General features: G+C 28.4%; 1 long non-coding RNA gene across 1 annotated transcript; it reads right to left on the bottom strand.

Moving 5' to 3' along the window:
* Positions 1-8,478: 8,478 nt before the first annotated feature.
* On the bottom strand, positions 8,479-11,012 carry LOC110633878 (uncharacterized). Its single transcript, XR_002490896.2, has 3 exons — positions 10,708-11,012; positions 9,739-9,806; positions 8,479-8,845 (listed from the first exon to the last, which is right to left on the bottom strand). It is a non-coding gene; the product is annotated as an uncharacterized LOC110633878 (long non-coding RNA).
* Positions 11,013-13,505: the final 2,493 nt, after the last annotated feature.

Consider the following 13,505-nt stretch of genomic DNA (forward strand, 5'->3'; position numbering starts at 1 on the left):
AGTCCTATGTCTAATCTTTCCAATGGTATAAAATTTAGGTCATTTGGACCTATCTAGTGGGAGTTATGGCCAAATGAACATTGTTTGGTCAATTTTCTGGACTCAGGATTTGGTAAGTTGGATTGGGACAGTAATTAGGTCAAGATTTGGACAGAATTTGGGCATGGTTTCTTCATGAAAAATGGGGTATTTTGAGTCTAATTTCACCTCCAATTGGTCTCATACCAATTGGAGCCACACAACTTCAGTTATAGCTCAAATAGTATACTGGACTCATAGGTCCAAATTCCAGCATAAAAGAAACACTCCCAATATTCATTCCTCCTTACTCCCAAACTATCACTTATCATTTATAGCACTTCAATTAGGCAACAATAGTCTCAACAACATCAATTTAATACTTCATTTAGGGCTATCGAAATTCAAGGGTTTCTTTCCTCAAGGTTTTCTTTTTAATTTCATGAAATTTATACTTAACTAAACATGCTTTTCATGTTTAATGAAGAGAGAGAGATGGATTAGTGCACTAACCTCTTTGGTAACTTGATAAACTTCACTTCTACCTCTTCTTATAACTATCAATAACTTCCTTATGATGTGATGAGTAATTTTTGTGAAGACAAATTAGGGTTTTAAGGTGAGAAAATGAGAGAAATCAAGCTTGTGGAAACAAAAATGATGGAGAGAGCTTAAGGGATGGTTCGGCCATGGTGCTTGAGGGAAGAAGATGATGAGTTCTTCATGAGTTTTTGTCTTCTTTTAAGTCGTTCTTATCCCTCTTGTGAATTTGTTAATTTCCTATTAGTTCTAAATTTTTAAATGATGTCATATGACATCATAAATGTAAAGTATTTATTTATTTATTCCTTTTTCTTTTCTTTTCTTTTCTTTTCTTATTTTCCTTTGCAACATTCATCATTTAAATTTATTTTTGATATTTTTAATCTATTTTATTTTAATTGACATTTAGGTCAAATTTCAACTCTGGGGTTGAAATGACCAAAATTCCCTCCGTTGTGCTTAGCGGTCATTTTTGGTTTGTACCGATAATTAAATTTTTTAAAATTTTCTTTGACATTTCTAATTTCATTTAGACCTCAATAACTATTCATTGGAGTCTCAAAAATTATTTTCCTAGGGTTCCTCATGGGTCTGGGGTCAGCAATTGTCTTCACAGTCGCTTCCCCGTACGGTCACCCATCGCTGTAACCCCGGCTCGTTTAACTCATTTGCAATTCATTTCTTTTATTTTTCTTGATCTTTATTCAATTAATTTATGTCTCCTTACTCTAGTTGAAGTGTAGTTCCAGACATTCTGACTGTCCGGACAGACATTAGTCATCGGAACAGTAGAATATTTGGACTATCTAAAGTGAGGGCGTTACAAAAGTGATGAATACTGGAAACAATTATCAGAAAGGGAACAATTATAGCAGAGGTCAGAATATGCAGTTTAATAAGAATGTGACCGGAAAAGTATGTACTTATTATGGTAAATAGAATCACACAGTGGATACATGCTATAGAAAACATGGATTTCCTCCTGGTTTTAAGTTCAGAAACTCTGGACCTTTTGCTAATCAGGTCTCTGCTGAAGAAGTTACAGATCCATTTGATAACACTGAGTCAATCCAAGTAGCGAATTCCTCTAATTCTCCAAGTATGCCTTTTACTCAAGAGCAGATATAACAATCATTGGCTTTGATTCAAAATCCAAATTTGACAGCTTCACCACATATAACTAATCAAATTAGTACTGGTAACACTCTTCCTTCCTCATCCCAAGGTAATTCATTTTCCCTTAGTTGCATTTCTAAACAAAATTCATGGATCTTGGATACTGGTGCCACAGATCATATATGTTCCAACTTGTCTTTTTTTACCACTTATAAGAAAATTCAACCTATCTTTGTTAAAATGCCAAATGGTAGTCAGATTGTTGCACACTATTCTGGAACAATTCATTTCAATTCGGATTTATTTCTCACTAATGTTCTTTATATACCAGCATTCACTTTCAATCTTATTTCAGTCACAAAACTCACATCCTCACTCAATTGTTGTTTGACTTTTCAAAATGATTATTGCTTTGTCCTGGAAATGAGTACCTCGAAGATGATTGGTATAACTAAGGCAAAAGATGGTCTATATGTTCTGATTAAACCCACTTTCAATTCTTCTATAGTTCTTGCTGTCAATACTAAACCTACCACCTTTGACCTATGGCATTACAGACTTGGACACCCCTCAAATTCAAGTTTTTCTGTTTTGCATTATGTATGTCCCTTTATTCCTGTAACTAAAAATAATGTTGCTTGTGATACTTGTCATGTGGCAAAACAAAAGAAATTGTCATTTCAAGTTAGTACTTCTCAATCTATAAAGCCTTTTGAAATTGTACATATGGACATATGGGGTCCATTCTCCATTGTTTCTATAACTGGTCACAAATACTTCCTTACAGTAGTTGATGATTATAGCAGATTTACTTAGGTTTTTTTTTGTTGAAAAATAAGTCTGAAACTAGAGAGCATGTGCAAACCTTTGTTCAAATGATTGAAACCCAATTTGAAACAAAAATCAAAGTCATTCGAAGTGATAATGGCTCTGAATTCTTAATGACTGATTTTTATAACAGAAAGGGCATTTTGCACCAAACTTCTTGTGTTGAGACAACTCAACAAAATGCTATTGTGGAAAGAAAACATCAGCATATTTTGAATGTTGCAAGGGCATTGTTATTTCAGTCCAAGCTTCCAAAAATTTTATGGTCCTACACTATTCCCCATGTTGTTTTTTTTTTTAATCAATAGACTACCAAACCACTTTTACAAAACCAATCGCCATTCCAACTTTTGTATCTTCATCCACCTGATTACCTCCAACTAAAAGTCTTTGGATCTTTGTGTTATGCCTCAACTCTTGTTGCTGGAAGGTCCAAGTTTGATCCCAGGGCTAGAAAATGTATTTTTCTTGGATTCAAAACTGGCACAAAAGGCTTTATATTAATGGATCTTCATAATAGGGAAATTTTTATTTCCAGGAATGTCACTTTTCAAGAAAATGTTTTTCCCTATGCTGTCCACTGTCCCTCTATTTTTGTTTCTCAACCTTCTCTAACTTCTCAACCAGAATATCCTTTTCCTTATCCAAATTCTTTCTGTGCTCTTCCTAATTCTTCCACATCTCATCATATACCTACACCTCAATCTCAAAAACTCCATTCCCAACATGCTTCATCAACCAGAACTTCAAATATAGTCAAAAGACCATCGACATACTTACAAGATTACCATTGTAATCTTACCTCTTCAGCTGCTACTAATCAGTCTTTCTCAGGTATTCTATATCCTCTATCTTCTATTTTATCTTATCATTCCTTGTCTTCTTCACACAAACATTATACATTGTCCATTTCTACCCATACTAAACCTAAAACATATCAATAAGCTGTTAAATTAGATGTATGGAAAGAAGCCATGGCCTCTGAAATATCTACTTTAGAGCAAAATCATACATGGAAATTGATGGATTTACCACAAGGAAAGACTCCTATTGGATGCAAGTGGGTATATAGAATAAAGTACAAGGCAGATGGAACAATAGAGAGGTACAAAGCTAGGCTGGTGGCCAAGGGATATACACAAACTAAAGGGATAGATTATTTTGACACCTTTTCACCTATTGATAAGATGACCACTATCCAGATTTCATTAGCTTTAGCCTTTATTAATCTGGCATTTGCAGCAATGTGATGTGAATAATGCTTTCTTATATGGGGACTTGAATGAAGAGGTTTACATGACTTTACCTCCTGGATTCCACTCACCCAAACCTAATCAAGTATGCAGGTTACAAAAGTCTTTATATGGGTTAAAACAAGCTAGTAGACAATGGTTTTCCAAGTTATCTCATGCTTTGTTGTCTTGTGGCTATACTCAATCTAAATCTGATTACTCACTTTTTGTCAAAGCTATTGGTCAATCTTTTGCTGCCATTTTGGTATATGTAGATGACTTAATATTGGCAGGAAATGATATGACTGAAATCACAATAATTAAAAGCTTCTTGAATTCTTCATTTAGAATTAAAGATTTGGGGACTCTCAAATACTTCTTAGGCTTAGAAATTGCAAGATCACAAAATGGTATATCTTTATGCCAAAGGAAGTATGCTCTTGAATTACTTGCAGACACTGGTTATCTAACTTCAAAGCCAATAAAAACTCCCATGGATTCTTCTACCAAATTGTCCAAGGATAGAGGAATTCCACTTTCAGATATTTCTTCATATAGACGTCTTGTTGGTAAACTATTGTACCTCACTACTACCAGACCTGATCTGTCTTTTGTCACACATCAATTAAGTCAGTTTTTATCAGCTCCAACTGACTTACATGAGAAAGCTCTTCATAGAGTACTGAGGTATATCAAAGTTGCTCCTGGTCATGGATTATTCTTCCCATCAAAGTCAGCTATCAAGCTTATTGCTTTTAGTGACTCGGATTGGGGGAATTGTGAAGACACAAGGTGTTTTGTTACTGGCTACAATGTTTATTTAGGAGATTCTCTGATAAGTTGGAAATCCAAGAAGCATAATACAATATCCAGATCATCCTTTGAAGCAAAATATAAGGCACTTGCCTCTACCACTTGTGAGATTCAATGGATATTGTATATTCTCAAAGATCTTCATATCCCTCATGATCAGCCTACCATTATATATTGTGATAATCAATCTGCACTTTATATTGCTGCAAATCCCACTTTCCATGAGCGTACAAAACATATTGAAATGGATTGTCATTTAGTACGAGACAAGGTTCAACAAGGATTGATTAAGCTACTGCCTGTTTCTTCGAATGCACAACTGGCTGACATCCACACTAAGCCTCTTGGGGTAGCTTCATTTTCTGCTATTTTAAACAAGCTGGGAATGCTCAATATTCATTCTCCAGCTTGCGAGGGGGTATTAACGCAGAATCAAGAAGAGAATGGATGAATTTTTTTTTTGTTTTTTTTTTATTGTGTAACTTATTTAGTTAGTCAATTAAAGAAGGAGTTAATCAGTTAGTTAGTTTTAATTTTTTCCCGCCTCTAGTCGCTTAGCTAACTACTTGCTGTATATAAAGAACAATACAAGTTTCATTTTTCACTTTCTCACAAAATTGATAATACCAAGTGGCATTCTCTTTTATAGTGTTGCCAAATAGCTAGCACATGGCATTTTTTTTTTCATAATAGTTACCCTATTAATATTACAATACATAATCATTATTATACGGTAACTTATAATAATATTAATTATATTAATTAATTATATAATATAGATAGATTTTAATTATTTATATTATGAAATTTTTATTAAAAAGTTTGAGAGATAAAAGAAATAAAAATAAAATTTGAAATAATTAATAAAAATATAAAACATTACATTTTTTTAAATTAAAAGAAAATAAAAAATTTAAAATTATTAATAACTACGTGCATTAGTATGGGCAATTCTTGTTTAACATGTGCCATTTTTTTTATAGTATTGCTACGTAACATTCTCTATTATATGTAATTTATATATTATTTAATAGTTACTCATATTATTATTATTATAATAAGTAGCTATTACTATAATATAACTTATAATATATTAATATATATTAATTATATCTATATTATACATAAATAGATTTTAATTATTTCTATTTTGAAATTCTCATTAAAAATTTTGTGAGAGAAAGATAATAAAAATAAAATTAAAATAACTAATAAAAAATTTAAAACATTATATTATTTTTATATGTTAAAATTAAAAAAAAATTATATATATATAGATTAAAATCATTAATAGTGAAATGCTAAGCAATACCTTAATTTATCTATATATATGTAAAGTAGAGTGGTATTCATAAGGAAATGTCACGTGGTACTTTTTTTGAAAAGCTTGTCATGTGTCACATTTTATTAATAACTTTCTTTTATACTATTTTATAATAATAATTATTTAATTCTTTTTTAATTATCAATATTATTTATAATCTACCTTAACATTTATGATTTAAATTATTATTTTCTTTAAAATTTAATTTTTAAAAGTCAAAACTTTATGTGGTTAAATACAATATTTAAAAATTATTTATATTATTTTTTTATAAATTTATTTATGCAAAATTATTATTTACCGCATGTCACCCTCTATAATAATAATAATAATAATAATAATAATAATAATAATAATAATAATAATAATAATAATAATAATAGGTTAAAATAAAAAATAATTTAATAACAACAATAACAGCAACAACAATAATAATAAAAGATTAGTGAGAACCATTAATTTAAAGAAAATTAGTCATTAATTTGTGATCTCACAATCAACTATCATATAATTTAATCAATATTAAATTATTTCTTATCTTTAATAAATATTTTTGTTATATTATTATATTTTCTATTATTTTTATTATGAAATCTTTGTTAAAAAGTTTGATAGACAAAAAGTAGAATAAATTTTAACAACTGTCCTTGAACTTATCTAGTTGTGACATTACAGTTCATCAACTTAAAAATGTAACATGAAACCCCATCAACTTTCAAATTTTGCATAGTAAAATCCTTCTAATCTCTAATTATCAATTTTTCAGTTAGACGCTGACTTAAACAATTTCAGCATGAATTTTAGTCAATATTTCTCTTTTCTCTCTCAAGCCATGTGTAAATTGAATCCTTCTTCTCTTTATGGATAGAATAATTTTTTTATGCATAAAGAGAATAATTTTACACTTTGCATAAGAAAAGAGAGAGAAATATTGATTAAGCGACATGCGGAAGCTATTCACATCAGTTTCTAACTAAAAAATCAGTAATTGAAAGTCAGTGGGATTTTATTGTGTGAAATTTAAAAATCTAGGGGGTTTTATGTTACATTTTAAAGTTAAAGGACTGTAGTGTTACAACTATATAAGTTCTGAGATAGTTATTGAAATTTAACCACAAAAAATATAGTCCATATAAAAGGTTATAAAAATAAAATATAAATATTTGACTTATTTATAATTACTATGTATTAATTTTTATGTTAATAATTTAATATTCTTTTTATTTCATTTTCCTAAGATTAATTAATGCTTATTATTATTATTATCATTATGACTAATTTATGGACATTGAATTGAAACAATAAAATAAATAAGAAACATTTTACTGTTATAAAAAATGAATTTAAATTCTTTTGTTACATTTTTCAATTAAATAATATTTAATTATAAAATTATAAAATTAAACTTTTATTTAAATAGTTTCCATTTATTTGTCCATATGTAATATGCTACATGAAACATTTGATAAATATCAATACTCTCCTCTCATTAAGTGTTTTCACTTCACCTAAGTGCTCTCAAATCTTTTTTTGATTTACTGTATTTTTTTATTATTTCTTTTAAAAGTTATTAGTTATCATTTTCAAAATATATTTATTTAAATATATTTAATTAATATTTATTAATTATTAATTTTTTTTATAAATTTCTTATTTAATATTTCTTAATCTTTTTAATATTTTATTTCATTATAATTATATATAAAATGCAATTATAACTAATATTTTGATTATCCATATTTTATTGTCATTAATTTTTAACAGAAATATTTTTAAATTTTAATTAAATATTTAAATTTTTATGCATAAATTATCTCTTAACTATATTTCTATAAAGAAGTAGAATTTCAAAAATAAAATACAAATATGATTACATTGAAAATTTAATTACAAGTAAAAATAATTAAAAAAAAATAAAGTTACAATATTAAAATTATGAAATCTGTCTTTTGAAAAATAATATGTATTTTTAACATTTATTATATTAATAAAAAACATGATATTTTAAAATTTTAATTTTTATGAAATATATTTATCTTATATCATAAATTTATATAAAATGACAACCATTTTTATAAAAGAATTATTTTATAAAAAATATATCAAATTAATAAAAAATTTTACACTTTATAAAAATTTAAAGATATAATATTTTAAAAAAATAATATAATAAAATGTTATTTGTAATTGATAATAATGTTATATATTTTCATTATAATTAAAATTAAATAATTCAATTTATTATTAGTAATTTAATACTTTTTATTATATTAATAATAAAAAAATTATATTTTTATATTTTTTAAATAACATTATTTTCTCATTAATCTAGTATATTTTCTGTAATATAAAAAAAATTAATTTACATAAATTATAAAATAAAATATCAAAATTTCATGAAATTTAAATTATTTTTTGAATAAAATAATTTTATTACATTTTAATCGAAATTATCATAGAAACTGCTATTAATATATGTATAAAAATAATTAACTAGGTATTTTAATTAATTACATCATAAATTAATTAAAATTTTATATTTTATAAAAAATAAAAATTTATTAAATTAAATTAAATAAGAGAAAAACTTTAATTAAAAATTAATTTAACAATAATAATTTATTTTATTTAGAACATAATTAAAAATTAAATTAAAAAATATAAATTGTAAATTATCAATGTATAACATAGACATTATGCTAGTTTGTCTTACCATAGTAGGGGATAGACTTTGCACAGTTTCTACATTAATTATCTCCATACAATGTGCTCATTAATTTCTTGGTCAATCTTGTACAACGAGTGGGGGAAAATATCACGTCTCTCTACCCTTCTCTTTCCTTTCTCTTTGTCACACCCTTATTCTCTACTATAGATTTCCTTCCCTTGCTTCCCCAGAACCATGGAGTCTAGCCATTCGGAGCTCTAAAAACCATCAACCTGATTCTCTTTTCAATTAACCTCTACAAAACTAGTGAGTTAGGTGGGGTGAGTATAGGCTACTTAGTGTGGCATTTACAATATACATCATGCAACAAAAAGAAATATAGAAGAAATAAATTAAATGGATAGATGAAAAAGAAATAAATTAGAACAAGCTGAATAAATTGAATAATCAAATCAACATGCTATGCAATTCTATAATCTCCAAATAACTCAAATTATATTCTTCCTAGTCTGCAAGTATTCCTAACAGATATAAAAATTATCGATAATTGGTACTTAACATCCAAAGATATGCCTGAGTATCAAAATAGATATAAAAAAAAGTCATAGCAATGCTGTGTCAAATCTCGCAGTGGCAGCTCCACCCTCTCTATAGGTAGCCCTTTCCTACTGCACTAAACTGAACTGCTGGCACCCCTCTAACGGGAGCAAATATGTTAAATATAATTTTATATCTCATAGTGATACAAGAGCATATCATGATTGTCAATACCATAGACTGTCAAATTTATAAACTCCAATAACTAACTTCTGCCAAAAAAATCATTGCTACCCAAAGTAGCCTAGCAATTCCATCATAAATGCCACAATCTCATAATTCTTCTTATAATTCTAAAATATTAAATCACATCTGCTAAACTTTGCTACTATCATCTATCTCTCTGTACAAGCTATTAGTCTCATCATCATTTACCATTTATCTCAATTTCATAACCTCCAACTCTCTTTCTAGACTTGCTAGTATGCATGAAATATTGGAATGGCAATAAGCAACAATAGAATGGAATTAGATTGAACAATAACAATGAGTCAAATAATCAACAATAATATCGGAAGCAAATCACTATTTTCAATTTTCAAAGGATTAAGAATCAATTGAGAAGCAAATTCATGCCATATATTATAAATACCACTTACCTGATCTCATGATACCAACTAGCAAATATCACCTTCCATCCACTTAAAACCATAATCAAAAGATCTTCCTAAAACCATAACAATAATCAATGAAAATCAACCATAAATTTCTACTTTTCTAATTAAAAATCTGATAAAATTTAACAACATTTCCATTTAAATTGGACTAAACTCTCCGTCATAAATCTCAAAGCCGCAAGCCATTAATCATATCAATATTTTCAATTATCCAACTTATAGCTCTATAAAAATTATAATATAAAAAATAATACTCAATTCTATAAATTCCTTAATCATTAAAATATACTCATACACCAAAAATTCCAATTAAAAGCAACATATATATTTCTCAAAAATATTCTACAATCACTCAAAAATTCAACAAACACCATATTCTATCTCAAAATAATCTTAGTTCCATCAAAATCACTTATTCAACTTAACTTAACCATTAATACCCAATCTGGGCAGCTTGTGCATTCAAATTTATATATAATGATCCAACTATCAGATAAATCTCAAATTTTAACCATATATTCAAGACATCCACATATATCATTAGTAAAAATTTTAGCCTAAAATTAACACTACATCATGAGATATCAACATTTTTATCCAACCCTTCAAATTCTGAATTTTTCATAAATCATTCTTAATCAGATAACTTATACAAAATAATTTATATCTTATAAACCACAGGTCTAAAATTCACCAAATTTTAACACAGCAGCCTCAGCATCCCAAATATCATTTATACCAAATTTCATAATTTTCTAAGTATCCTAACCATTTATTTTTCTCAAATTTCAGTAGCCAAAATTTAGAATTCAACTTACAGACAGCCTGTGTTCAACAATATATTTCTCCAAATCCAACAGTTGAAAAATCACCAAATTTTAACAATAACTTCTACACATACAAACCTCAAACATATCCAAAAATCAAAAGTGAAAGATGAGCCAAACTCACCTGGATGGAAGAGAAACATGCTGCCTTTGCTGAACCCCTGTTTTTGCTACTGTTCAACTTCTTCTCCATTTCTCTCTCTCAAATTCCTTGTACCCCAGATCAAAATCCTTCTTTTCCCCTTGTTAGTGTTCTTTCTTGGTAGAGAAACTCAGAAAAAAAAAATCCAGCACCAACTCCCTCTTCCCTTCTCTTCTTCTCCTTCTTCCTTTCTTTCTTTCTTTTCCCTTCTTTTTCCTCCTCTCCTCTTTCCCGATTCTGCTTTCCTCTTCTTTTCTTTTATATATTTATTTATTTATAGAAACTACTGGAGAAACCAGCTCACGTGGATTGCAATCTGCTGTCCAAATTTTTTAACCAAATTTCATTTTGGTCCTTCAACTTTTCATAAATCCTATTTTCCACCCCAAAACTTCTACAACTTTTCCATCAAGTCCAAGTTCAAATTAAATTTTTCTCCCCAAAACTTTATAAATTTTATTTCCATTCAAATAATAACCATATTTAATATTTCTTCAAAAATTGGGGTGTTACACTCCTCACATTCCATTCTCAAAATACTGAGAAAGCGAATGACAGTGCCTAAAAGGAGAGGCGGCTAATAACTAAGAGCAACCCCCATGGGAGATACATTAGATAATAAGATCATGGAAGAGACTCTTTTAATCAAAGAAATTAGAGAAGGCGATAATTCCTTATCAACTCTTACAAGGCAAGCGTTCAGTCAAGAAGTGAAAAAACTGGGGGTTACATAGCAGGACCCATGGTGGCTGTGATTCTTTCTTAGTTCCTGATACTACTTGTCCAAAATCCAAGTTAAATAGTCAAAATTGTACATGAATTTCCAACGTGACAATCATAAAAGTTAAATACTGTTTTAGATGGTTAAATGAGCCGAACAAAGCACCAGGGACTAATACTTTGTTTGCCTAATAAGGTGAATGAAAAATATACCGAGCAATAATTATGCCCATAATCAAGCAAAGTTCGGATCTCATGTATCAAGCAATAATCACGTCAGCAAGTAAGAGCATATTTCACGGAGATAATCTCAGCGAATCAGCTAAGATCATCTCTAATAACGAAGCAACAATTATTTTCCTAAAAGGCCTATAAATATCAACTAAGTAATCAAAAATAAGTACACATATTCTCATTCTCAAATTCTCATTACAAATTATTCCAATATCCTCACATACAGTTCTCTGACTTGAGCGTCGGAGTGGCCTTTAAGAAGGCTATCCATCTCACCATTTTTTTCTTATTGCAAGCTTACGTGGCATTAGGATCAGGTTCTAGAAACCTTCGATAGCATTAGTACCTTTTGTAATTTATTTCCATCATGATGATTGGTCATCTTAGTGAGCTTGCTCTCTCTCTAGCATAGCTATAGCCATTTCTCTCTCTGGTGTCACTGGTTTTAGTCTTCTTGTAAGTCTTTTGCTCTTTTGATCTTCTTCTTCTTCCTCCCCTGCATGCCCTTTCCTTTCTCATTTAATATTGTTTATAATCTTCTTGGGTTTGGCTTCTTATACCTTTTAAGAAGCAATTTTGTGACCTCACAATCACAATCCAAAACAAGCTTATATCTTTAGCGGCTTACAACCTCAGAAAATTGTTAGCTTATTTATAGAACACAATTCTTTTATTCTTAGTGACTTACTATTGCATTTTTTTAGAATAAATGCAGGTTGATTTGAACAAGGAAGATTACTTTCACTATTCAACATCAACACAATTGCTAACATGGTTGGTCTATCCTTTGCATTTTCTTGCACACATAAGAGTCCTATTTGGATGCATCTCAAGACTTCATGAGAAGATTTGGTTCCTTCAGTAATGGATCAACCATCTCCAATACTCTTCCCTTTTCCACAACTCCCACACCAATGTAGTTCATGGAACATATGAGATATGAACTATCAACATAAATTGTATATATATTTTGGATTATAGGGTATCAAAAGCTTCTTTATAACTTAAATGTCCTATCAAGCTTAAGTGGGAATCCTCTTGATAGAAGCCATTGTTTTTCTTGCCAGTAATGATCTGTAATAATATTACCCAAAACTGAAGATATCATATTTTTCTGAAAATTTTTCAAACATCACATACTCTAGTGATATATAACCACTGCATACGAAAAATGCCAAAAAATAGTCAAATTGATAATGCCAATTTATATGATTTGATGTCAAGAGAAATGATATGTTTCTAGTAAGTAAAAAATGATTCTTTGTTTCTTTTGTTGTTGTATGCGCATGTGTAATTACAATTTTCCAACTACTTTGTTTGTTTTCTCTTGAATTTGATCTCCTTTGAAGATTCTAACCATGCCAAACTATTCTAGTAACTAAAATAAAAAATGATGGAATAAATTGTTTGTAATTAAAAATATGTTAAGTATTTTTGTTATTTTACACTGGAGTTAATAGTAAATTTGGATGGATGGATCAATTTATTGAAAAAACCAAATTTCGAAAAGTAAAATTGTTATTCATAAAAAAATAAAATAACTAATATATGATTTTTAACACATCTATATAACTAAATTATAAATTATTCAAATGAGAAACCCAATTAATTTCTTAATTTTTTTATGATCCATATTATTGGTAGTTGAATACTTAAAAAAAAAATTTATTCCATGAATCAAAAGGCCACTTGTAATATATATATATATATATATGGGTAAATATAACACGTGATTACTCAATTGTACGAGTATTTGATAAAAGTCATTAAACTTTAACTTTTTTCATAAAATTTATTGAACTCAAATTGTTTTCATAAAAGTTACT

Source organism: Hevea brasiliensis, chromosome 17 (assembly GCF_030052815.1).
Source record: "Hevea brasiliensis isolate MT/VB/25A 57/8 chromosome 17, ASM3005281v1, whole genome shotgun sequence".
Lineage (NCBI taxonomy): Eukaryota > Viridiplantae > Streptophyta > Magnoliopsida > Malpighiales > Euphorbiaceae > Hevea > Hevea brasiliensis.